General features: G+C 34.4%; 1 long non-coding RNA gene across 1 annotated transcript in view; it reads left to right on the forward strand.

The window, feature by feature from the left end:
* Positions 1-17,824, forward strand: part of LOC149802665 (uncharacterized) — a 178,016-nt gene that overhangs the window by 73,623 nt on the left and 86,569 nt on the right. Inside the window, exons 5-6 of the long non-coding RNA XR_016419928.1 lie at positions 5,672-5,771; positions 11,041-11,103. This is a non-coding gene — a long non-coding RNA (uncharacterized LOC149802665). The remainder of the gene's footprint in view (positions 1-5,671; positions 5,772-11,040; positions 11,104-17,824) is intronic.

The raw sequence follows: 17,824 nt of genomic DNA on the forward strand, positions 1-17,824 counted from the left end.
TATATGAGAAGGCTTGCCAGTAGCTTCTCGTGGGTCAGTGGTTCTTTCTGGGGTTTTCCCCGGGTTCTTCCTCCACCATTAATAATGGCCGCCATGTATAGCCTATCGTGTGCTGAAAAATGGCGTTAAAGCCCCACAACAACAACAACAAGATAATTAGATTCAGTGTTCATACTTATATCAGAGAATTAAATAATATTTACTTTCCATACTTAAATGATATCAAATAATTAAATTAAATACACTGTCCATACTGATAATATAGATTCATTATCCATAACTTCAGATACATTTGTAGGAACATTTCACTCTGCTCTCCAATTTTAAACATTTGTTGCACATTTTTGGTTATATAACTTTAACGAAAACAATCAACAATATGCATTCTTATGTTGATATATCCTTCTTTCTCAGTTACTTTTGCAAGGCTGATAGTTCGTTTATAACACGATTTTAGAAAGTTATAACACCTGTTCGATAAAAAAATTATAACACGAATTCGATACGTCAGCTGATTTGTGATGCTGAATATTTTAAACCAGAAAAGTTTTTAAAAAAAGATGGAACACAGTATTTCAGTGTATTCAGAGGAACTTAACAAAGCAATAATTACATTAGCTATCATAACGATAAAGGAGTGTAATAAACGCAGCCGGAACATATTTTCACATTTGGGTGTAAATATCATACAATATTCAGATTAAATAACATGTCCAATGATGTTTCTTTTGTTTCATTTTCTTTTCGACTTTTGAAACATTAAGTATCAGACGGTACATGCAATAACTTTCAGCATGATTTTTCTTTGCTTATGCTGACACGTAATAACAGTTAAATTTGCTGTGGTCTTTAGACAAAATTTCTGATTGCCACCAGCAAATTCATCTAGAATAGCCTTCTTAAAATTAGTTTAATTCTATTTAACTTTCCTTGCATCAAATATGTAAGTTTTAAAGATCCAGTTATTTCACAGATTCCGTCCTATTACTTTTGTTCGCCTTTAAAATCAATATTGATCCACGTGACCTAGTGTGAAATTGCAAACAGTATGATTTAAAAAAAGACACTGCTTGTTAAAACATACTCTACAAGTCAATAATAAATGGATACTCACAAATATTCATATTTGTTGTCTTTATCTATCAGTCACTCTTTCTATCTTAGCTTCATTTTATGCTCGTTTTTAACTTTAAGTATGCTTATGTAACATACTTATGTGAACACACATTCATTCGAGGATATACATACCCATGCACCAGATGAAATGAGACAGACATACAGACAGGCAGATAGGTGAGAGCCACTAATGTCCTATGCATGCATTTTGTGTCTAACACATATATTTCTCCAAACTGTATACTCTAAAAATTCCAACCATGCAAGAAAATAAAATTAAAATAATCATCGAGGAGACTTGTACGTGCACCTGTCTGTTCAAGCGTGGTTGACATTTGTGCATTTTGAAAAAACTCAAGTTATTTCATGAAAAATATAATGAACATTAATAGAAAAAAAAACAGTCTAAATGAATAATAAAAGAACCTTAAGACATTAGAATTTTTTTCTCGTCGTTCAACCTCCATTAACTGCTGTGATTGAAGCTGTAAAAAAAAAACATTTTCATTATTCTTCAAGCGAGATAAATTGCAAGAACTTTTTACACAGCGATATACTTTCACACAATCAAATAATACAAATTAGAGCACAAGGTAGTAATGGAAAGATAATGAAGTTCTGAAATGGGAAGAGAATATTTATTTGAAAGTTGGGAGCAGCGCAAGTTAGTCGGGACCAAAAATGTAAAAACAATTGATCAGATATTGATAGAATTTTTTTTTAAGATGTGAGGTATCGATCCTGATTGCATAATGTCTGTCACATTTTCTTGATCTACATCTGCCATCTTAATTGACTGAACTATCCGGAAGTGAGTTGCACAGAGATACCCTCTGGTGTTTTCAAGGGGAGATACTAACCGTGAAACCCTCTATAGAGTATCCCATCTTATAGTTAAACTGCCTTATAATGAAATATATGTTACAGTACTCCCACATTATAATGATGTCCATGGGAGCCATAGAGTATACTGCCTTATAGTGAGACCACCTTACAATGAAGTAGATGATGCATTATTCACTCATTATAATGTTGTCCATGGGATCCATAGAGTATATTGTCTTATAGTGAGACCACCTTACAATGAAGTACATGATACATTATTCACTCATTATAATGCTGTCCATGGGAGTCATAGAGTATACTGCCTTATATACCCTATAATGAAGTACATTACAAGTACTCCCTTATTATAATGCTTTCCATGGGAGTCCTTGTGTATACTACCATATAGTGTTTCTGCCTTAAAATAAAATGCATGGAACATAATTTTGCTGCCACCTAATGAAACGGGATAAATGACCATATATGCCTTATAACAGGAACCATATTATAATAAAGGTCCTTATAGCGAGGGAGTGCTCTATTTATATAAATGGAACCTAATGCATTTTAAGTTTATATAAGCAGGTGGTTGTGATATGCATTTGGCTGCTATTGCAGGTTTTATCTGTATTTGAAGGACTATTATGTTAATTCATGTGTATTATAAGTTAATTTTATTAATATATTAGTTATCGATTTACTGTAAATATATTTTTGTTATTTATTAGCTGTGGTAAGTTAATTTCATTTGATTTTATTGATATCTTGGTACAGTTTTCATGCAGAAATAATTTGCTTCATCTTCATGGGTGATGCTCCAGTGGCCTGAGTAGTTTTTGATCATCTGCCTCATATGCGGGAGGTTGTGGGTTCAAACCCTGGCCAAGTCATAGCAATGACTTATAAAAACAGTATTAGTAGCTGCCTTGCTTGGCGCTTAGCATTAAATGTTTATGCTGTGCCATAACCTCTTATTATCTACCAATATTTAGAAAATTCAGCTTTTTTTCTTCAAATGAAAGCAAAGAATTTTTCCCCAAATGTTACTGTACGCACTTGCTTTTAAGTTGAGTCAAACTGCAGACCACAAAGTTCCTGATCTGCCATCACATAATGCACCTGCAGATCAGGGTCTATATTGTTTGTTCTACTGATTACTCTTAACAAACAGCACAGACCCAGATCTACTGGTACATTATGCTGAGTGTGCAGTTTCAGTTAAGGGGAAAAATCTTGTTATAGCTCAATGTGTAGATCACTGTTAGGTTTTTTGGTGTTTGAAAACATAATATCTATAAACACACTGGATGTAACAACTTGAATGATTTAAGAACCTGTTAAAGATAAGAAACTGTTTTATCAGTAATAGAATGGGGGGGGGGGGGGCGGATCAGTCTCACTCCTGATTCATTCATAGTTTTTGCTTTCCACCACATCAGAATTCTTATTGTTAACCTCATCAGCTATAAAGTGTTACCTTACATTAAAGAGCATTTACACAGGAGCTCTCAGAGGAACAGTCTGTACATTTAACTGCCACTGTGTTGAACAAGATTGGCCCACCCATTGTAATGCCAAAATCTGGAATGGATTAACTTTTGGAGGTAGAGAAGGAAGGAGATCAACAAAGTTTTACATGAGCTCAGTTTTAGGGTTGACTCATTAGTAGAAATGTGCCATCCTACTTTCAACTTTCAGTTTTAGGGTTGATTCATTAGTAGAAATATGCCATCCTACTTTCAACTTTCAGTTTTAGGGTTGACTCATTAGTAGAAACATGCCATCCTACTTTCAACTTTCAGAGGCAAAAACAGGTGGCTTTTCCTTAAGGATAGTAGAGATTCTTTGCAGCCAGGTGGTTTTTCATTAAACCAGTGATCATTTAGGTGTAGTTGAAGCAAGCATATTTAGTCTGTCTCCAATATTATTACTGTAAATTCATTTATTTTTGAGGGCATATATTTGTGTGGTTTTGAGAAAAAATGATACTGATACAGGAATTTATGGATTGGGGAATGGTTCTTGTTGTTTTGATGTGATGATCATTGTTGGTTTTGGTTTTTATATATATAGTTTGCTGCAGTGACAAAATCTGTAATAATTTTTGCCTGACAAAATATAGTGTTTCCTTACTTTAACACCCCTTAGTATGGTAATGGATTCAATTATATTATTTTAGTTTTGTTTTATCATTGCTCTTTGAATTATTTCCTTTAATTTTTGTTCTTGGCTAATTATCATGAATTAAAAAGTGTTTATATATATATATATATATATATATATATATATATATATATATATATATATATATATATATATATATATATATATATATATATATATTCATTAAATGTTCTGTTTTTGTTCAAATATCCTTCAGTATAAAGTGGCCTCCTTTATAACATGGGTCAGCTGTGTAGCTCCCATGAACAGTGTTACATAGAGGGAGTACTGTTGTTAGTGCTCAGTCTGTGGATGTAATATTATGCCTTGATGTTAATTGACAGTACTGTATGTAATATTATGCCTTGATGTTAATTGACAGTACTGTATGTAATATTATGCCTTGATGTTAATTGACAGTATGTGATGTAATATTATGCCTTAATGGAGAAGTTACTGTAAAGAATTATTTGCAGAAACTTAATATTGAAAAATTTGTTCTAAAGTCCAGTCATGTTTTTAAAATAAGATCCACCATTGAGGGCATTATATGCCTGTAATTTTGAATGTACTAATATACCAGTATCCTTAAGTGTGCTTCCAATTAATCACAGTAATATAATCCATGTTGTCCTTGTCTGAATTCACTATTTTTCCAAGTTAATGTTTCTGTCCAAGAATATTTTAAGAGCTTCCAATTAAACACAGTAATAAAATCCAAGATTCACTATAAATCCATTTTAATGTTTCTGTCCAAGAATATTATTTAAGAGCTACCAAGTAATCACAATAATATAATCCAAGATGTCCTTGTCTGAATTCACTATAATTCCAAGTTAATGTTTCTGTCCAAGAATATTATTTAAGAGCACTTTGTATTCCAGTAAATAACATTTCTACAAGCACATCAACACCTTCAGTGCTGGATCTTATTTTGAAAACCACTAGAATTTAATTAGAACTTTATTCAATAGGACTTGTGATAGAACGTTTTGGACTGTTTGGGATTTAATTTGCAATACTGTAAGTTCACATTGTATTTACAGGAAAATAAATTATTTGTTAAATTGTACAAAACTTGTTGATTGTTGATCTTTTTTATTACTTGGTTTAAGACCATAGATTTGTAATAATTATGCTTTCAAGTTGATCTTGTATTGAAAATGATGCCAGTCTGATGTCTAATATGGCTGCCAGAGTGTCCATCTTGAAAATCTTGTGACTAATTTTCCTGAATAAATAGTCATATGGTGTTTCAGTATTCATCTTGTAATAGGAATAGTGTGTGTAATGAAGGATCTTGCAGTGAGGAGTGCTGCAAAGTGAAAAGTGTGAAAAGCTTTTGTTCTTTGTGAAACTAATTGGGGAACATGACTAAATGGAAACAGTGTTTTAAACAAACAATATTTGAATCCATGGCCATACCTATATGCTCATTACTAAGTTGGATACAGATTTGCATGCTGTCTTGGCAGATATGGATGCATGCAATGTGTGAGGATTAACCAACAAAGGTAACAACTGTTGCAGGGCTTATCCTACATGACCATTTTTATTTTCATTTCAGATCATGCTAATATTCCTGTCTGGTGTTCATCTTTGGTGGAATAAATAATATGGATTGCTTGCATCCTGTGAACAGCAACATTAGATGAAGGAGAATAATGGTACAATTTTTGTCATTTTTAATATCTTTATTCTTAATTCAAAAGTTGGTATCAGAATAAAAGTTTCCTGAAAACAAATGTATACAGGATTTCTGTGATGGACCTTTTATAAAGCATTGGTAGAATGTAGCACTGATATACTTTCCAACTAGTTGTGTTGGAAAAACTAAACCTTGTATCTAATGTATATACTGGCTTGTAAGTCAAGTCAAATGGCAAAGCTCCTGATCTGCAATAGCATAAGTTGCCGCAAATCAGGGTCTGTGTTGTTGTTCTACTAATTATTCATTACAAACTGCACAGACCCAGATCTGTTGGCTAATGGTAGATCTAGTCTGTGCAGTTTGCAGTTGGATTCATCTTATAATGCATATGGTACTTAAATTTATGAAACCAGGTTCTGGTTTCAGTGATCCAGATGCACCAATATTAGTATTTGTGTGACACTTCTAGCAGTAAAATGCACAAAACTTTTGTTAGGTCCATATTGGTAGAAAGCAAGACATCCTTCCAATGGCATCCTCAGCAGTTTTTTTTAATAAGGTTTTCGTTCATGTTTTTCAGTTATATATAAATTTGAAATGCTTTATAGATTCTTATCACAATTGGGATAATAGTTACTATACTCCTTGATGGATTTTCTTCATATACTGGATGAATTATGAAGCTAAGACAATAAGGTCTGTGACATGCTCACTGTTTATTGACCTTGTGTTCTAGGTCACATGTTTCTACAGCAATGATACAGTCTGGCGTTCAACATGCAGGTCCTTTCTTCAGATTACTAAAATGTTGTGGAGCTTTCTTGCATGGTTTTACTTCCATGCATATTACACTGCTGTGCATACTCGTTTATGAGTAGAGTTCAACTGCAAACTGCACAGACTCATATCTACTGTCACATAATGTGCATGCAGATCGGGGTCTGTGCAGTTTGTTAGGAGTAAGCAGTAGAGCAAACAACATAGAAACTGATCAACAGACACAATTTGGATCCTACTTTGTATGATGTACTGAGTACAAAATTTAATCTCAGACCCAAAACTTTATGTATAATTTCATGCAGAAAAAGGGTAAAGTTTTATAGTCAGATCCATTGATAATGATGTACAGGTTGTTATGGAGCACATCATGGAGTTCCTCCTGGTGTTTTACACAAGTTTTTACCTAAGTTATAATAAAGTTTGAATGTAATGATATCATTTTTCTGCCTTCCTTTTATATGGGGTTTACTGCAGTTTGTTCTCCATGTTGTATTGATGTCATAAGACTGCAGCTGTGATTTATAGAGTCTTGAAGACTGGTTCACTTTCTTTGCAGGGTCAGATTCTTGACTACCATACTTGAACTGTATTTCAAAATTTATTATACACCTATCGATTTTAGCTTAGAGCTTATAGGATGGCGTAATTGTTTGTTGTCTGACATTTGTTTGTCTATTACTGCAGGTTTGTTATTGCTACTGCTGAATTACTAGAGGAATGCCATTAATCTGGTGACACATTCTAGTTGGTCTTAATGAAAATGGTGATGCTTGGACATACAGAATAGTCCCCACTACAGCAGCCATCTTGAGAATCTTGTTATTGCTACTCCACCTGAATGGATGGTCATATTAATATGGGGTTTCAGCAAAAGACCTGTTATGATGTCTGGTTGAACCTAAATAAAACTCTGCCAATATGGCCACCATGGTAGCCATCTTGAAAACCTTGTTACCACATCTGAACAGAAATGGGTTTTCAACAGGAAGTTTGTATGATGTCTGTTTAGTTGGCCCAACATGAAAATGATTCTGATCAGACATCCATTTTGGACTCTTTAGCTGCCATCTTGAAAATCATCTTATAGCTACTCCTCCTGAATGGATTTTCATAACAACATGAGTTTCACTATGATAATGTTTATTGTGTACAGTTGGATCTGGTTGAAAATGGTGAAATTCCTATATCCATTATGGTAACTATGACAGCCATCATTAAAATCTTGTTAACATAACTCTCAGTGGAAAGTCATATCACCATGGAGTTTTCACCATTTGACTTCTGATGTCTGATTGTGCCTAAATGAAAATGGTGATACTCTGACATATAAGATGACCACCACAGTTGCTGTTTTGAAACTCATTTTATTGCTATTGTCAAATAATGCCGTTTATTGCTATTGTCAGATAATGCCGTCATTCCCATGCCATCCCTATCAGATCCTTTCATAATATCCTACTAGAAACAGCTCAGCCGATAACAGAATGGAAATTTACCATCATTTCCTACTAAGTTGGAAAATGATACTGACCTTTTCTGATTCTTTATCACCATATTCTCAGAAGAGGTTGGAACTAATTCTTCCTTGTAGTTGCCAGGTTACAGGTGAAGAAGTTTGAACAGCTAAACCATAACCCAACTTGACATGTAAAAGGAAATTAGCAAGATTCTCTCTTAGGAATCTGCTAAATTGAAAGTTTCAAGAATATGTCCAATCTCACTGTAAAGAATGGTCAAAATAATGCTGTCATTCCCACATCAAGTCCCCACCATTCCCAAGCCAAGTCCCCACCATTCCCATGCCAAGTCCCCACCAGAGCCATTCACACCGTCCTGCCAGAAACAGTTCAACTGATACCAGCCTGGCCTCCAAGAGAAACTTTCAGTAATTCAGCTGATGAAATCTGCCATGTTGCAAAATTTGACAGCTGCACACTAACTGTAAATTACACATATGGGTCTGGTTCTCCCATACACCAGAGAAATTGTGTTATTTACTGCATTGGTTGTGAAAATGAGTGACTTTTGGTTTATGCACTTCATTCATAAAATTTATATTCATGTGTATCAGATTGTAATTTTGCATTTAAGATGAAATTCACATTTAAAGGTTGAAATGTTAAGCAGGTTCTTTTAAAAATTTTAGTTACATGATTAAGCAAAGACAATTTGAAGTATACTGATGTAGTACGGTATACTGATGTACTATGGTATACTGATGTAGTATGGTATACTGATGTAATATGGTATACTGATGTAGTATGGTATACTGATGTATGATATACAGATGTATGGTATACAGATGTAGTATGGTATACTGATGTAGTATGGTATACAGATGTAGTATGGTATACTGATGTAGTACAGTATACTGATGTAGTACAGTATACTGGTGTAGTATGGTATACTGATGTAGTATGGTATACAGATGTAGTATGGTATACTGATGTAGTATGGTATACAGATGTATGGTATACTGATGTAGTACAGTATACTGGTGTAGTATGGTATACAGATGTATGGTATACAGATGTATGGTATACTGGTGTAGTATGGTATACTGATGTAGTATGGTATACATGTTGTATGCTTATGTGGATGATCAGATTAGATTTCTCACCTCTGTTTGTGTGGGTTCGAGTCTCGGATTCGGCCAGTGTGGGTATGTGAGAAAGCTTGCCAGTAGCTTCTCGTGGATCGGTGGTTCTTTCCAGGGTTTTCCTGGGTTCTTCCTCCACCATTAATACTGGCTGCCATGTATAGCCTATCGTGTGCTGAAAAATGGCGTTAAACTCCACAACAACAACATTAGATTTCTGACTTTTATAATAGTTATTCAAAGTTTTCATCATTATTGAAGTTTTGTAAATTGTTGGTCTGCACTGGGGGACATATGTGTTTTCCGAAGACAAATTCAGTTTGTTTCATATTTTTAGAATGGCTAAACAAGGAGCTTGAATGTCCATTTTCTGACTGATAAGAGGAAAAGTTGAAGATGCTTTGATTAGATTGGTAATGGGTTTTAGGAATGGCAGTGATGAGATAATCTGACTTTACATTTTTTGTCCTGAATTTGTATCACTGAAGCAATGCTCAAGATAATCTAGCATTCAGTTTTTTTGTCCTAATTCTTATCATTACAGCAGCTGCAGTGGTGCTACAGATAACCAATCATTCGGTTTTTGCATCTTCTGCTGAATTCTTGTCATATATTGAATTCACTGTTTGAAGGGCAAAATCTTGTCCCTGTTTTAGAACAGATCTCGTGCACATTTCTTCTTGTACATGACCTTATCTCCTGTGTTTGCTTTACCTGTTCATGATACAAGGTCACATTTGCACATTGTGGGTGCAAGGTAAAATATACACTGCATGTAAGTAGTAATTGCTCTGAGTATTTAATGAATTTGAAAGGGTGTTTTTGGTGGAATCTGAACTTTTAAGTAAAGAGTACTTCTAATTTAAGAGTACTGTCAGTTAAAGAGCACTTCTAATTTAAAAATACTTGTAATTAGAGAGTACTTGTAATTAAAGAGTACTAATAATTAAAGAGTACTCTTAATTAAAGGGTACTTATATATAAAGGGTGCTTATAATTGAAGAGTACATATAATTTAAGAGGGAAGCTGCATTATCTCGGTTGGTAGAGCATCAGACTCCTAATCTGAGGGTTGTGGGTTTGATACCTGCCTATGGCAGCCTGGGTTGGCTGCCTTGGCATGTCTTTTGGAAAAGGCACTTAGCTCCTATATCCTCAGCATGATTTAGCCATGTTTGTGCTTGAAGAGCTGTTATAAACCAACCAAACTTACGAACCAACCAACCTACCAAGCAAGCAACCAACCATCCAATTTAAGAGCTGAGAGCCATGGTAGCTGACCTGATAAGAGTGTTGGACTTTTGGTACTTTTAAGAGGCCTGTATTAACTCTGTGGCACACATAGGTGATTGATAAATTGCTAAATCAATGATAACTAAACCTTCTAATCAACACAGCATTAACTTTGAAACTTTATTGCATAGTAATTTTTGGTTCAGAGTTAAAATTTAAAATTTTTTGACAATTCATATATGAAGATAATATATTTTAAAATTAGTCAAGTTGACAGACCATCAGTTAACCAGGTCACTTATAGTGGTGCTTAGTGCTCATGATGTATGATGTAATAAATCAAACAGCCCTGCAGCTTGATAGTGGCAGGGTTCCATTGGAATGCTGAATAAACAACACTTGACAGTTGGTGTTAGGTGGGTGGGTCCTGGGGATTGTCTGTTAATTTGTGCCTGCAAGATCTTCTGTGGTTTCCCAACTTGTTAGTATCCCATATGTACTTGAGGACATGTCAGGTCCAACTGCAAGCAATATAAACCCAAATATACCATTACATAGTGTATTTGCAGATAAGGATCTCATTTCTTCTACATTTAGAAAGTGTATTAATTTTTGTGGATTTGTCTTATGGTTTCTGTATACCTTTGTGATATAAGCTTTCCATTTATTTCAGTATGAAGTCAGAACAAACTCCATGTCTGGCAGTCTGTGACATGTTTAGAACTTTTATAGACAGGTAAGCATACAGTTTTTAATAAAAAATAAAAGAGAAAGAAATCTGAACTTTAATGCATTTTCTGTGCATCTACATTTCCCTTGAAATAAACAGTTTCAGGCACTTCACATGACAGTATTCATTTGTCTGCCAATACCTTTATGTCCGTCCCCACAGTGTTACAGCACGATTTTATATCAGCAGCTGAACATTTACAAATGCAACCGTAAATACTTATTTACATTCAAACGGAGAATATCGTAGGTTTTTTACACATCCTTTGACCCTTTTGTTGACACCTCTTAGCCCCTTCACAGTATGGCTTGTTGCTTAGGACTTGGAAGTGACCCCTGTTTTTCTAAAAAATGTGTGTCTTGTACCCATTCCCCTGTCCACCCATATATTGTTTGCTGTTTACTATCACCACAATCCCATCATTCCACCAAAGCAGTTGGAAAAGTAATATATGGGCACAGATTGTCACATGTACTTGCTTATAAGTGATGACCAACTGCAAACTACAAAGACCATCATGCCATCACATAATACACCAGCAGATCTGGGCCTGTACAGTTTGTTATGAGTAATCAGTGAAACAAACAAATTGACCCTAATTTGCAGGCATATTATGTTACGGGAGATCAGGATCTTTGTTGTTTGCAGCTTGAGTTGACTTATAACCAAGTATATGTGGTATTTTATACATTGCCATTTCTAGGTAAGTGACCTGACTGGATTCTGACTTTTCTTGGGCAAATACTGATGGTATTAGTCACCCTTCTTTGACCTAGATTTTTGTACTGGATATGCTAGCTTGTAAGTCAATTCAAACTGCAAACAATAAAGATCCTGATCTGCCATAGCATAATGCACCAGCAGATCTGGGTATGTGCAGTTTGAAGTTGGATTCGTCTTGTAAGCAAGTACATATATCACTTCTGTTGTAGAAGTTTTGTAAATTGGGTATTAGTATTTTCTGAACATTGAAAGTCTATTCTCGCTCAAATATCAAAAGCACATTGATACACCACCTACCTTTTTCATAGATGTAACAGTTTTTCCTAGTATATATTTGTTAAGGGTTAAGATTTTTTGCCACAAATTTAGATTATGATCCATTGTGGTTAGGTGTTATTTACTTAAATTTATCCCATAAGGATGAAGGTCTTGGTTAGCAAGTCCTGGAGTGTCCCAGAATGAATTGCTGGCAATAAACAGTAGGTAGGTGATATTGGTTTTATGCTTTGATTGATGACTTTAACTTAAAAAGAACATTCAACTTTAAAGTTATTCAGACAGAATGTCATATGCTTCTTTCATTTCCATTTAGAAGATCAAAAGATCAAGGTCTCTAACTGAAAGAAGAAATATAGATTCTGCACCATTTACAGTTTCCAAACCTTGTGGATGGCTTGCACTTGGACTCTTTAAGCATAAACCCTATTGGCTTTGGGGGTGGGGTCTAAAGGACAAAGGTCAAGTTTACCAAGAATGTAAAATCATGTTTTCCACATGGCTTTTACATGGAGTTAGGAAAAAAATCTTTTGATTTTGGGGATACAAAATCAAAGGTTACATCTAGACTAATAGTATTTTGACTCCATATTTTTGGGGATAAAACTTTGTATGTTAGTAGATGTTAATGAGTACTGTACTGCAATAATATTTCCTTTCTACATGGTTTTACAGGCTGAAAAGCCATCTGAGTTGAACTGAGGGAATATAGAGTGTTAAGTGGAGTAAAATCGTCATTTTTAAATTTACAAGTTTTGTACTTGACATATTTTCCAGAAATAATTGATAATAGGTTCAGTAAATTTTATGTAAAAAAAATGAGACCAAGAGAGAGAGTTTTCTTGACACTGTGATGAATGCCAGTAACTGGTAGCCAGTAACCAAATTGTTTTGGCATAGCTTCATGTGTAATGTTGATGGAAAACTATCACCAATGGGCAGTTTATACAGCTAATTGTCATGATGATTACAAATTATAGGTGGACAGAGATAAATGACCATGATTTCACAGATCACATATTTGACAGTAAATAGTGTATTGTTGTGCTCTACTCTGGGAGAGCACATTATTCTAATTTGTGTTTGTAAAGTACACAAAGTGGAATGACCCAACTCACTTGAAGTTAGATAAATTAGAGATGCATATTGAAGAACCAAAAGTGTTACACTTTGTATTCTTGAATAAGAATGTTAAAGCAATTGTTGTTTAAGATTATTAATTAGCTCATGATCGGCAGCTTTGTTTCTTTGAAGTCATTTGTTAATTGATACATAAAATATGAAACATCATAATTTCATTAGTCAGAATTGTAAAGCTAAGAGCAGCGTGGAAGTATGATTAATTTTGTAAAGGCAAAATGTTGAAACACAGCTGAGATTCAGTTCAAGAGTAACCATTTTCAAAGTGTGCAAAACCCAGTCAATATCAAAACTCCTAAATGATTCATTACACCTAGAAGTTAAAAAAAAAAAAAATTTCAGTTTGGTTCAATTTCTATAAGAAAAAAAAAAACTCCTTGAAAAATTTTGAGAGTTTGTAAACTCCTTGAAATGTCTTTGAACAAAAACTGTGAGGCTGTTTGAATCATGTTATGGTTGAGTTTAACTTTGCACAAACTGCAAACACCATTTTGACATTTGTTGTTCTGAAGGACATGACATCCATCAACATAGCAGCACTGCCTGGCCAATAGAATTTACCAAAGGGTGATGCCTGCACTGCCCTGCAGAGTCTAATGTGTTTAAACAGTCATCATCAGGTCAAGTAACAAGAGCTGGAATGTCTTTTTCTAATATACAGCACTATGTCAAAGATGCACATTATGACACTTCATTATCTGCAGACCCTCCAGTGCACTTTTTGATAGCAGTAAAGCCTGTAACTACAAGTTTTGTTCAATAGATTTTAAGACAGAAATGTGCTATTCTGTTTTATTTAATGCTTGTGAGGTTGTGAGAGTGTGCACATATGTGCATGTGTGTGTGTGATGACAATATATTATGGTGCCAGATCTATCACCTACTTTTTGTTCAGAAGTATATTGAATACATTCTGTAAAACATATTTTATTTAGATGTGAATTTCCAGTCATTTTAATGAAGTTTATATTAGTAGATAACTTGCTTTGAGTTGTACAACCTTGCTGATATGGGTTATGTACAAATGAACCCCCTTGGGACCAGCAAACACACCTTTGAGTCTTGAAAACCTCACAACACTCTGGAAGATTGGCACATATACAGTATTAGTGTCCTTGTTGATGTTTATCAGAGTGAGTCAAATTTGATTGGGCTCGCTTTCTTTTACCCCATGGAATCGGAGTTGCTCTTTTTGTTTTTACGCTTTAAGTAATAATCAGATTTTGTTGCTTTTTTATCATATATTTTATTTCCCATACATTATGTTGTGAATGGTTACCCGTAGCTTTGAATTGGTCTTGTGTTTTCAATGGCATCAAAGATTTTATTTTATAAGCTAATTAGGTTGGACTTCATATCCTACACGGTTGATTTTCACTGGTACGTGTTTAGAGACTGTATCCATAAATATATTCAGTCCACACTTTAAAGAACCAAGACATTTACTTACATCATAAAGAAAATGTTTTTTATTAAAAAATTTGATTGGTCCTATGTGCATTGCAGTTTGTCTTTCATGTTAGAAAATTTAGGAGGTAGTCACAAAGGCATGATTTAGTATTTTAACGCTTGCAACATTGACTGATAGGTATGTACAGAGATGGCCAGTTAAGTTGCTTAATTTTTTTTTGTAACCATTGTGTTAATGTACAAACTAGTTAGGAGCCAAGAACTCAATAAATTCCACCCGTTTATTTGTCTGAGTTGGTCTTTATTTACATCACCTGTTATGCAAGTTTCCTTCTCCTGTGCAAGAACATTTTGAATTTATTTCTCTAAATTATTATTCCAAATTGCTCTCTTATTGCATGTTACCACTCAAATACATTAAATTTATTGGGATTCAAAGTCATTTTATTTTTTTGCATTTACATCTTGTCTAATTTTATTCTGCCTCCCAGTACCTACATGATGATTTTTTAAAGTCTTGACAATAAATTATATTGTAATTGTGGCTGTCATTTAATGTGGGTTTAGCAACTTCTAAAGCATGTATATTATTTCCCTTAAATAGAATTCAACATTTACAGAAACATACCCATATTTCATGCTGCACATTGTAAACTTTAATGACCAATATTACAGTTTTTTCCATTTAGTTTCATATCAATCACATTTATGTTATCATGTGTACTCCAAAATAAATCTCATAATGACGTTTAGTTTCAGTATTCATATGTAAAATCACATAACACCCTTAATACCTTGGACCCTGTTTCTCCTAAACTCATAAAACCTGGTGTGTAGATGCATGTCAGAGAGATAAGCTCAACCATACAGAAACTTTGGCAGCGTGACCTAAATTTTTTGCTTTAGTGACTTGTGTATTTTCAGCTCTTTTTTGCTTACACCCTTAATATCATGGATTCTGTTTCGAGAACATTAGTATGTTGATTCACTTCAGGGAGAGTAACTTGGCCATATCAAAATTAAGTTACTGTGATCCAGTTTTCACACTGGAGTCACTTTTGTATTTTCAGCTAATCATTTGTTACACCTACAACATCTTCAGCCTATTTCTCCTATGTACGTGAAAATTGGTATACTTGTGTATTTTACCGTGTGTAATTCAACAATACAAAAACCAGGTCACTGACCTAAGTTTCAGGCTTGAGTAACTTTTATATTTTAGCCTTCATTTTGTTTTGCCATTTATATCTTGGACCCTTCTTCATCTATCTGGATGCATCTCAATGTGAGTGATTAAACATACCAAAGAGATGTCACTGTGACATCATTTTTTTAAAAATTGGAAAAAATGGACAAAATGGCAAGATCACCATACTGCACACAGCGGTGACCAGCTCTTATTCATTTACTATGTCAAGAAACAGTTATAAACTTAAATGATTGTATCTATGTTATTATTTTGCATGTGCATATTTTCTGATTTTTCCAACGTGAAATAAAAGTAAATAAAAACTTCAATAATTCATGGGGCGCTTAAGTTTACTTAGCAACCAGTACTATAATATAGTGTACAGACCAGTACTTAGTGCAAATTGTATATCCTTGTTTATTCCCAAAAATACTTCAAGCAGAATTCGCTTTATTCATCGTTTTTACCAAATCTCATTCTTGCAAATCACATTAAAAAAAGTCCTGTATTACTTATTTATCAAGAGTTACCATTTTTTAGAGATATAAGCGATCCAACAACATGATGTAAATTATATGAACTGACGCACATCTTGAATTATCCGTTTACCTCATAGAGCATAGTGACAAAGTGCAGTGCGCTATAAATAGAACACCTGTTACCTAGTCGTCAGCATACACATAGGCCTGCCTGTTAACTGTTAAGCAATGTAGTGTATGTTACGTTTAACAGCAGTTTTAACCATTTTACATTTTTGGTACACATCTGTTATATGTGGAAAAATTTTAGAGCAAAGTCCAATTGTTATAGCTGTGTAATTATGTTTCACGGAAGAATTTTGTACGTGCTTTAAAATCGAGAGAGAACTCGTTCACCGTCATGTCAGTGAGGCCACGTGACCAACCATAGCTGCCATTTCCCATACTCGAAATTTACATGTTTTTCGTATGCGTCCACATCACTAAGTTGTCTGAATTTGATAATAAAAACTAATTGCTGCCTACATCAATATCAGAGCCTTTACCTAAGTTATTGAAACTTTCATAGTTGTGATTCTAATCGTGAAAACTTCGTAAGTACAGAATGAAATCCTGCCTGTTAACTGTTAAGCAATGTGGTGTATGTTATGTTTAACAGCAATTTTAACCATTCTACATTTTTGGTACACATCTCTTATATGTGGAAAAATTTAAGAATAAAGTCTGATTGTTATAGCTGTGTAATTATTTTTCACGGAAGAATTTTTTATGTGCTTTAAAATCGAGAGAGAACTCGTTCACCATCATGTCAGTGAGGTCGCATGGCCAACCGTAGCTGCAATTTCCGATACTCGAAATTTGCAAGGTTTTAGTCTGCGTCTACATCACTAAGTCATCTGAATTTCATAATTTATAAAAACTAATTGCTGCCTACGTCAAATCAGAGTCTTTACCTAAGTTATTGAATCTTTCATGGCTGTGATTCTAATCATGAAAACTTCCTATGTACTGAATGAAATCCGTGACCGCCATTTTGGAGAGTGGAAATTACAACCCAGTTACTTTAAATAGCAGATATTGACCAGTGCATAAATAGTGACCACGTGATCTGACGTAATTGTCATTCGCAGAAATGAAGGTAGTATCTAATAGGGGGGTTTTCGCCGAAGGTGGTGCTACGAAAACCAGCTCAAAATGGATGATGTTTACAGCAGGCGTCAAAAGGCGCTTCCATGCTAATGGAGTAGAGGCATCAAACGGCGCTTCCATGCGAATGGAGTAGAGGCGTCCAAAGACCCTTGCATGAGGTAAAGGGTTATACAAGTCGCATAATTTCACTTAACTGTTCATCATTGATACTTTTTAGTTTTGTGTTTTGGCTTTCCTTAACACAAATCCATAACTTTCAACATAGTATTCATTCAGCCTTTGATTCTGGACATCTCGTTGGCTTGGAGTTTCCTTTTGTTTATAATTGCATGTCTTTTGTTTTCTGACAGGAGACCAGGTA

The sequence above is a fragment of the Sinohyriopsis cumingii genome, chromosome 3 (assembly GCF_028554795.1).
Source record: "Sinohyriopsis cumingii isolate HCF-2022 chromosome 3, ASM2855479v2, whole genome shotgun sequence".
In the NCBI taxonomy this organism is placed as follows: Eukaryota; Metazoa; Mollusca; class Bivalvia; order Unionida; family Unionidae; genus Sinohyriopsis; species Sinohyriopsis cumingii.